Genomic DNA, 10,086 nt, shown 5'->3' on the forward strand with positions numbered 1-10,086 from the left:
ATATGACAAAGGTATATATATACATGACAAAGGTAAAGTTGCTGTTACTACATACTTCACTGTCTTCACTGTCCCAGGCTTTATGGAGTCAGCCTACTTCCAAGCATCAGTTCAGTTCCCTTTTAAAGCACCAAGAAAATTATCGGCTCCTTGTATAGCAAGGACTGAAGAATGACTTCCCACTCTTTAAAAAGTTATCCTGTGAACACAGAAATGCACATGGAGTAGTGAGGGAGGCAAGAGAAACGGGCCTTCTGAGTCGAGTCTGCTGAGTCCAGCCTTCTCACCAATGGACAACAGACTTCAAGACATGTCTTCATTAGCATAGAGACCACCAGCATGTATTTCAGTCTAAGGTCCATTTCAACATGTACATTAATAACCGGGGCAAGTTTTTTTCTTTCCTTGTTCTAGTTTTAAGTTTTGAAGAAATTATGTTGGAGGTCCCCCTCAGGCATGATGATTTCATCACTAGATGACTCACAGAAATCAGAAGCTGTTATACTCACAGCTACAGTTTATTACAGCAAAGGGAAACAGATCGAGTTGGCAAAAGGAAAATGTGTCAGGGGCAAAGTCCAAGAAAAATGAGGCACAAACTTTCAGTTGTCCCTGGAATAGTACTTAATTTCAGCAGTGTGATGTTACCTATGTAGCATACCACCTTTTCCACATAGTTCTGCACAGGATGAGATATAAAATTGGAGAAAGAAGTTGTAGGGTGTGAAAGAGAAGCCACATCAATTTCCTGGTTGTTCTATTATCACTTGTGCTAAATTCTGCTGCTCCCTCTGCTTGAGCTCTCTCCCCTTTATCTGACCAATTTTCACTCTTTGTCTTATGGTTTCTTCCAATGTCATCTCTGTAACTTAGTGATTCCTACTTCCAGTCTTCCACAACACATTAACCTACAAATTTTAATCCTGTTCAATATGTTCTCATTAATTGTGTTCTTATCCATTTCCCCTACTTTCCTAATCGTGTTCTATTTTTTGGATAAGAATAATGTAATTGATGCTTAAATAATACAAACTATGTGCAGATATAATTCTAAGTGTTTTACGTATAATCAATTACTTAATCCTCATAACGACCCCATGAAGTACTGTTTCTTATTGCTGTTGTAACAAATTGCCACACAATAAATTACCACAAAGCGAAACAACACAAAGTTATTAGCTTACAAATCTGGAGGTCTGAAGTCTGTAATGATCTCACTGGGTTTAAGACAAAGTGTTGACAAGGCTATGTGCCTTCGTGGAGGCTGTAGGGGATAATTCATTTCCTTGCCTTTTTCAGGTTCTAAAGATCACACACATTATTTGGCCTGTGGGCTCTTTCCTCTATCTTTAAAGCCAGCAATGGTGTGCCAAGTCCTTCTCATGATGCCACTTTTTGTTCTCTCTGAGCACAACTGCGGAAGATTCTCCACTTTTAAGGACCTATTACATGGAGGCTACCCAGATAATCCAGAATAATCTCCTCATCTCTTAAAGTCCTTCATCACATCTGTAACATCCCTTCTGCCATGTAAATAACATATTCAGTGGTTTTGGGGATTTTGAGGCATGGACATATTGGGGGAGGCACATTATTCTGCATTCCATGGGTGTATAGTATTATACATATGAAAAACTGGGGCTCGAGGAAGCTTAGTAACTTACTCAAACTAGTAAATATTGAGGCTGGTATTCAAACACAGTGTGACTCTGCAGACCTTCTTCAGTATTTCCTTCCTATCAGCATCTCCTAAAAAAGACAGTACTGTATTTGGCACACAGCAGTTGCTCATTGTGTGTTCACATAATTGTTTGCAGTCTGATGATGGGATAGTAATGAGTTGGAAGTGGGAGAATAATCCTGCCCAACTACTCTCATTTTTTACAGTTCCTGATTCTCCTCGTCATAACTAAGGATTATTTTAGTTTTCCAATAGATGTGTCTATTTCCTTGTATTTTACCATTGCAGCTTAATATGAATTCTGTTTTAGCATGACCTCAAGGATTTGGGTAAGCTTAGAATGGTTCCTGAGGAACATCTCCCATTGCAAGCAGGTCTAGACAGGTATAAAAACTTATATCTGTTTGGTCTGTGTAGTCACCAACCACACAAAGATATAAGAGGCCTTAGAGAAAACAGGACATGAGCTCTGGCTCTGAGTTTCCTGAAGCCGTCAGATAAGATTCTCAGCTTTCTTGGTCTTTAATACTACCCTAATACCCATGTTAGAGTATCAAAGCAGAGGACAGCCATGCAGAATGCCCCTGTCAATTGCAGTGTGTTTTTAAAATATAGATTATTCTTCACATGTATTTCTCTACTTAATATTCTTCAGGGTCTTTTTATCAACCAGGATACAAGCTCTTGGGTGTCTTCTATATAAAAACTACAATTAGAATATGTATTTTTAGGGAATAAAGAAATAACTGAACTAGAATGACTGAATAACTGAACTAGAAAACACAATATTTGCATAATGAAGTCTTGTCTTTCTCTCAGTCCCTGGACAGCCTTCTTTGTGTCCTGACAGTTGTATTCCCTGGAGGTCAGTCATCATTATAAATTTAAAGTGACTTTTACAAGAACTCAATTAAGAACAAACTCAGAAGAAGTTAGTGTACATGTAATTCACGTATTAACTTGGCTATACAAGCAGCATAACAATGACTAGGAATGTGTAATTTCAGAAGATACAGTACTACATAGTTGTTAGTAGTTCTAGTAGCTAAACAAATATAAATAGAAATTAACCATAAACTCTTTATCTAGAGGAAGCATCCTGGGACTCCTTTTCCAATTTTATCATAGGGCTTAAAGTATGCAAGATCTCAGATCCAAAAATATTTTTAATGATTTAATTGAGTACCTTTGTATTTGACACTGAGGACTGGTGGAAGAAGTATAATAATTATGGATATTTGCTATGCAAATTAAAAAATATACTTTCAAAATCAGTATCTATAAGACAAATCTGATTTTCTTGTTGGTTTCTGTTATAAAATCAGAGAAGTAGTTCGTGGGAAGAAAAACCCAAGAGTAAATGAGGTCTTGGTTTTGTTTTTGGATTTTTAAAAAAATGATAGAAAAGGCATGTTCCCCACCTAGCCCTTCACTTTTTCTTTGCAGTTTTCAGAATGGGCAATACTGCTCTAAAAAATCTCCACTGCTTTTTATCCCTCTCGCACTTCTACAAAAAAATTGATTAAAATTCAAAGTGCTCAGCATTGATAACTATATTAGCCCAAAAGCAATTAAAACAACTGGCCAAAATCAGGCATGTGGATTTTAGTTAATCATTGTTTTACCTCACTAACAAATAAAACTGCATAACTTAGTACCTCCTATATCTGAGAATTGCTTTTGGAAAAATTAAGCCTATCTGTTAAGTCATTTATTAGTATGTTTCGATATGAAATAGTTTTTTCTTCAAATCTTTATTTTTTTTTTATTTTTCAATTACAGTTGACATACAATATTATGTTAATTTCAGGTGTACAGCAAACTGATTAGACATTTATATAACTTACGAATTGATCGCCCAGATAAGTGTAGCACCCATCTGACACCACACATAGTTATTACAATATCATTGAGTATATTCCCTATGCTTCAATATGAAATATTTTATTCTAATTAACTGTCTGAAATAAAGCATAGAGGAAAGCTGATATACAAAATTTCCATTTGAACATAAAAGCAGGAAATATCAAGAGAGTTCCCTAACATTAATGGTTTGTTGCTCCTGCTTTTTATCTTACTAGGGTAATGGAATAAATTGCAACAAGAGAAGTTAAGATGAAAGAATCTGACTCCCTGAAAAACTAACCCATAAATGAGGAGCTGTAACATCAGAAGGACTATTGAAAACACTTTGCCTCCTACAGTCTGCCAAAGGGAAATGCAATGCCTGAATATATGTGTTCTGCATATCTTTGGAAGTCAGTGGCTCCATAATGATTTTCTCAGATTTTATTGCTGGTGTAGAATGAAAATCCTATTTTTTTTTCCAAGTAGAATCGTGAAGTATTAGAAGTCACAATTAGCAATGCAGGATAAGTGAATTGGTAAAATAACCATAAAATTTAGTCTAAACTCTTTAATTTGGAGAATTACTTAGCCCTGAGTCATAACAACATTTAGAGACATGGAGAAAAATAGAAGTCAGGACTCCTAACCTTCTTTTCACTATATGATGCAGCTGCTTTTTAAATTTGCCTTCGTCTTATCTAGAAGGGCTAGTCCAGAATTACATTTGATAAATAACTGGTTTTTCCTTCTTAAGCTTATTACAAAGGAAAATCTATGAGCAATATTGTTTCCTAAACATGGAGTTAGCAAGTGTTTGATACGTGTTTGTTTGATAAATGAATGCACTGAGCTAAAAATTATAAGTAGGGGATGTATATAGCATAGTTCTTATGTTTTAGGAGTTTACGTTATGGTAGGGAGAGACACACATAAGCAGATGATTGTAATGAAATCTTATAATATTTTGTTAGAGACAGAGAGAGGCTGTTTTAGCAAAAAGGAGGAGTACTTAATCTTGATTTGGATGGAAGGGGGTGGCTTTCTAGGGAAATAAAAGTAGGTGATGCCATTAAAGTATATTAGAAGTTTACATTTACTTGAGAAGCATCTAGTTGTAAATAATCTTCTTTTGGTAAAAGTAAAAAAATAAGACAAATATAAAATAAAACGGAGGACATGAGTTATGTCACTGCTGCTCTTAGTTTTTCTCTAAATATTATCTTTATCAAAACGAACAAGGACAAGTGTGTGTTGTTGTTGTTATTGTTGTTGTTTAGCATGTGTATATTTTTTGGATTTTGGAGCAAGCTCTGTTGACCTGAACCCATTCAATTATTCAATCATGATGATTTTATTAATGTACAAATATATATTGATTAATATACTGATTGGTGAGCTGACCCATATAACCTTCTAGCCAGAAAACATATAGTGACCTACTTTTTCACACTAACACTATTTCTCTTCTATTGCTTGTGTTTGTACGAACATATGTTTTGACCAATGCCTTACGTTCCCACCCAACCCATTAGACACTCATAAATATCCTTCCTGGGTTCCTCTTCCTCTTCCTAACTGATAGAAGTTGGAGTGTTCCAGAGCTTAGTGCTTGGTTCTTTTCTCTTTGCTCTCTCCTCTCACAATCTTGGAGATTTAAGATTTATAGACTTAACTATCTGGTACTATTTTCCAAATTTACACCTGTGGCTTTGATGTCCCTTTTGAACTTCACACTCATATATGCAACTGCCTACAACACAATTTCTCATTTCGAAATCTGAACTCTGAGTTTCTCTCCAAGAACTGCTTCTTTACCTCAGTAAATATTATTCACCCAGTTGCTCAGAACAAATGTCATCCTTGATTATTCTTCTCATGAATACCCCCATCCAGTGCATCAGCAAATCCTACCCTCAAAACATAACCCAAATTATATTGTTACCCAAGATTATAAACTAATCCAACATATTACTTCTATAACCATTTCTACAGCTAGCTCACCAGTTGGAGCAATCATCATGTTTTGCCATACATATCGTAATAGCCCAAACTAGGTGATTTGTTAGTTTAGTCTTTTCAGTGGAGCAGTTATGGGTATGACAAATTTAAGAGTAGTATTGTGCAATGAGTGGCCAAGGTGGAACAGATGCCAAGACCATTTGAAGTGAAAAGGCCTAGGAACTAAGAGGCCAGGGCGTAGAAGGATTATCTCTGTCAACTTTGAAATTGCCAAATTGATGACACTATATGGCTAGAAAGCAACAAGGAATTCAGGTGCTAAAATCTAAATGACTGAGGGGCTAAATATTTGGTTCCATGTATTTTCACTTTATAACTTCTCTCTATTCATAGTTTCTGCTTCCTCATAAATCTCATAACTCACCTGTTCATGGGTTCCTCATATAGCCTTTCACATTTAGCTCCTGTTAACAGCCTTATTCCCTGTGTTGTTTTTCAGTTCAAATTCTTAAGAACAAGAAACAGATTTGCTCAGTCTATTCCTGTTTGAGTAGTCATTTATTTTTTTCCTGTGTGTGGCAGGCCACATCATAGTAGTTTACCCTTTGGTCATGTTCCTGTCTCTAATCTGATTAACTGTAGCCAGAGGGCATACAAAGAATGACAGGAAAGGGATAAAAAGATCATGCCTACCTAGGATTGTAACTTCAGCAGAAATTGGGTTGGGTGGTTTCATTATCTGCTGAGGCTTTGAAAGCGCTTTGGACGTGGCACACAATTATTGAAATCTCTACGTGATTGTGTCAGAGACTGAGGTACTAAAATAGCATAGAAGTAGGTAGTATGAGGAAGTCATTTTACACATTATTAGCATCGGGGTACTGTCATTACAGTAGAACAAAACAAAAGAAAAACAAACAGAATATATATGACTTTAGTTAGTGTTTGATTCATTCTAGATATTGAAATGTGTTTTATTTCTTTTCATTCATTCACCCAATATTTAAAAGCAGCCTTTCTGCTGGGTAGTGGTATGCAGTGAGTAGAGGGTCTATGTAAGAAACATTTGGAATTCCATGAGGTTGCTCCTGATACCAATACCTTACTCGTTATCTGAAAACTCTGACAACCTTAACTAGCTCCTAATTCATCAAGAACGATCTGCAGTGCTAAGTGATTTCCTCTTGTTACTTCACTTTCCCTTAATATAAAATAGGAAGAAGGATAGCGCTCTTACTTCAGAGAAAACTAGAAAGACTAATTAAGTCAGGAGGCAGTGCTTTGAAGATGAAAGTGGTTGCTGAGTATTAATGTGCTAAATAAGAATCCAACAGTCCTAGGGCCCATGCAGTCTATAATACCATGCCATGAATCGAAGGCACACCATAGTGCTTTAGAATTACAAGAGGCCTTTGTGGAAAATTCAAGTTACACAATGAAGTGCTTGATAGCCTTGAACTTCCAATAAAGTATTACTCTATTATCAAGTATACGGCATCTAAAAAATATACCGGACACATATTCAGGATTAAAATTGGATTTAAATGGACAGAATGAATGAAGTGAGGAACCCCATCATGGTGCAAATACCAACGTTTAGAATGCATGTGAGCTAAAAACCCTCTACTGCGTTGCTTTATCTTGAGTTATAAATACTAGAACAAAGGAGTTTGCTCCCGGGATAGGAGAAATTAGGTAAGATGAAGGTTGAAAGTAGGTCTGAGAACATTGATTTGGAGATGTTCTACAAATACTTCCTGCATATGGCTTGTGGTCCAGCCAGGGATGCGGAAAACATATGAGGAATGATATGAGGTTGTAGGTTGTTTGCTCATTTATTTATTTGCTTGCTTACTATTTATTTATTCATGTATTTATTGTAGTAAGTGTTATGAGTTGAACTGTGTCCCCTTAAATAAAAGAGATGTTAAATTCCTAATCCCCAGTAGCTGTGAATGTATTAAATAGTCTATGCTGATGTAATTAGTTGAGTTAAGGTCATACTAGATTAGAGTGGGCCACTAATCCAATATGACTGGTATCCTTATAGGAAAATAACCGTATGAAGACAGAGACATACAGGGAGAATGCCTTATGATGACAAAAGCTGATACTGGAATGATGCGATTGCAAGCCAAGGAGTACAAAAGATTGCCAGCAAACTACCAGAAGCTACGAGGCACGTAACAAATTCTTCAGAATTCTCAGAGTGAACCAACCCTGCCGACACCTGGATTTCGAGCTTCTAGCCTCCAAAACATTTTTTAAAAACCCACATTTCTTTTGTTTTAAGCCATCCTAGGAAACTAATACATTAAGGATAAGGGAATATCCAATTAAATATATGCATATACATTTATTTTTCTTTCAAACAAGTGCGTGCTTGCTGGCTGCATGGTATAGGGCAGGGGCTAGGAAACTTTTTCTGTAAAGGGTTAATAGTTCAGGCTCCGTGGGCCATAAAGTCTCAGCTGCAATTACTCAACTCTGTTATTAGAGTGCAAAAGTAGTCAGACAGTAACTAACAAATGGTTGTGACTGTGTCCCCAAAAAAACCTTTGTTATGGACTTTGAAATTTTAATTTTACATAATTCTCAACTCTCAATAAATATTATTCTTCTTTTGGTTTTATTCAATCATTTAAAAATGTAAAAAAGATGTTTAATTTTCTATTTTTTCAGTTATAGTTGGCATATGGTACATTACTTTCAGGTGTACCACATAGTGATTAGACATTTATATAACTTGCAAAGTGACCACCCTAACAAATTTAGTACCCATCTGACACCATACATAGTTATTACAATATTATTGACTATATGCCTTATGCTATACTCTACATCCCCTTGACTATTTTGTAACTACCAATTTGTACTTCTTAATCCCTTCCCTTTTTTTCGCCTACCTCCCCAATCCCCCTTCAATCTGGCAACCATCAAAATGTCCCCTGTATCTATGAGTTTATTTCTTTTTTGTTTGTTTGTTTGTTTGTTTTGTTCTTTGAATTCCACGTGTAAGTGAAATCATATAGGATCTGTATTTTTCTGTCTGACTTACTCTACTCAGCTTAATAGTCTCTAGGTCCATCCATGTTTTTACAGATGGCAAGATTACTATACAAAACGTTTCTAGCTTGTGGGCCGGATATGGCCTGTGGGTCATAGCTTGCAAACGTCTTGTATAACAAAAAAAGTTTTGACTCAGATACACCTGGCTCTACCACTTCCTAGCTGTCTAATTAACTTTACATGGTACTTTACTTTTTTGAGTTTTGGTTTCTACCCTTGCAAACTAGAAATAATTATTGTTTTCTCAAAGGGCTATTAAAGGAATAAATTAGCTCTTAGCAGGATTGGTTTCATAGGTACATGATCTGCGTAATTTCCCAGGGCCCCGCGTTTTGTTTAATGCTCCGGTGTCACCATCTTGCGATTCTTAATAATTCTGAAAAGGTTCCATATTTACATTTTGCATTGGGTCCCACAAATTGTGTAGCATAGACTAAGAGCCCCCCAATAAGTCATTTTTATTACTACACAGCATAATATAGAGATAAGTGTAGATTAATAAAACCTAAACTGTGTCATTGGTTAAGGAGCCATGGCTTCTTTGAGAGCAGGCAAGGATATTTTCTCCCAAAACAAAAGCAGCGATTGCAGAGAGCCAGACGTACTTGGAACAGATGAACAGACTGACATGGAAAATAAAGACATAGCTCCCTAACTCTGTAACATGACAAATTAGTGGCCAAGAGGAAATGCTCCAGAGACATCCAATTTGTGTGGGGGACCTAACTATTTTCTAGTGTTGAAGGTTTGTGCTATGAAATAACTTATGAAATGTGCTGGCTTTGCAGGGATATGTGCACAGTATGTTAAACAAATCCTTGCAGTTGCGTCTTGCGGCAGTCTTTATTTTGAGCAGTGACATCAGAGCATTTATCTAAACACTTGTTTAAATAGAAATGCAAAAAGAGGTGCACTGCAGTGTCTGCTGAGCAGTGGAAATCTTACATTGGTAGAAATCTGGGACTCTGAGGCTCTCTTGCCAACACAGCAGAGTCTGACCTACTATTAATTTCCTTGCACATTGTATGTGACCAAATTGAAAAACTCAGAGCTCCAAATAAATTAGATGATCACCACTTTTCAGAATTGTGGCTCAGGTAGAGGCGAGCACTATGTGATTCGTAAATAAAGAAGCCACGCCATTTGTTTTCTTTATATCTAGGGAGACACTCTTACGGGTGAGAAAGTTCCCTTTAACAGTCCTCCAGCATGTCTGGGTTTATGTCAAATAGCATTTCAAAATCGTTTGGCTGATACGGGAATTCTAATTCCAGGTTTATAAACTAAAACCAGATTTGTCCAGCTACTGTGAGCTTTAATCATGAGGGCATATGCAGTAGGAAGGGAAGGCGATCCATCCAAAAAGTTTCTACTCAGTGACCATCTGCCAATGCCATACACCCACTTCTGGGGGGTAGCTTCAGCCACTGATTAGATATATCCTGTTCATAATTAGTTAAGTAAACAAAACCACTATAAAATGAATTATTGCATTTACTAAGTAGATTATATTATACAGCAATGACAAT

The sequence above is a fragment of the Pteropus vampyrus genome, unplaced genomic scaffold, assembly GCF_000151845.1.
Source record: "Pteropus vampyrus isolate Shadow unplaced genomic scaffold, Pvam_2.0 Scaffold362, whole genome shotgun sequence".
Classification (NCBI taxonomy): domain Eukaryota; kingdom Metazoa; phylum Chordata; class Mammalia; order Chiroptera; family Pteropodidae; genus Pteropus; species Pteropus vampyrus.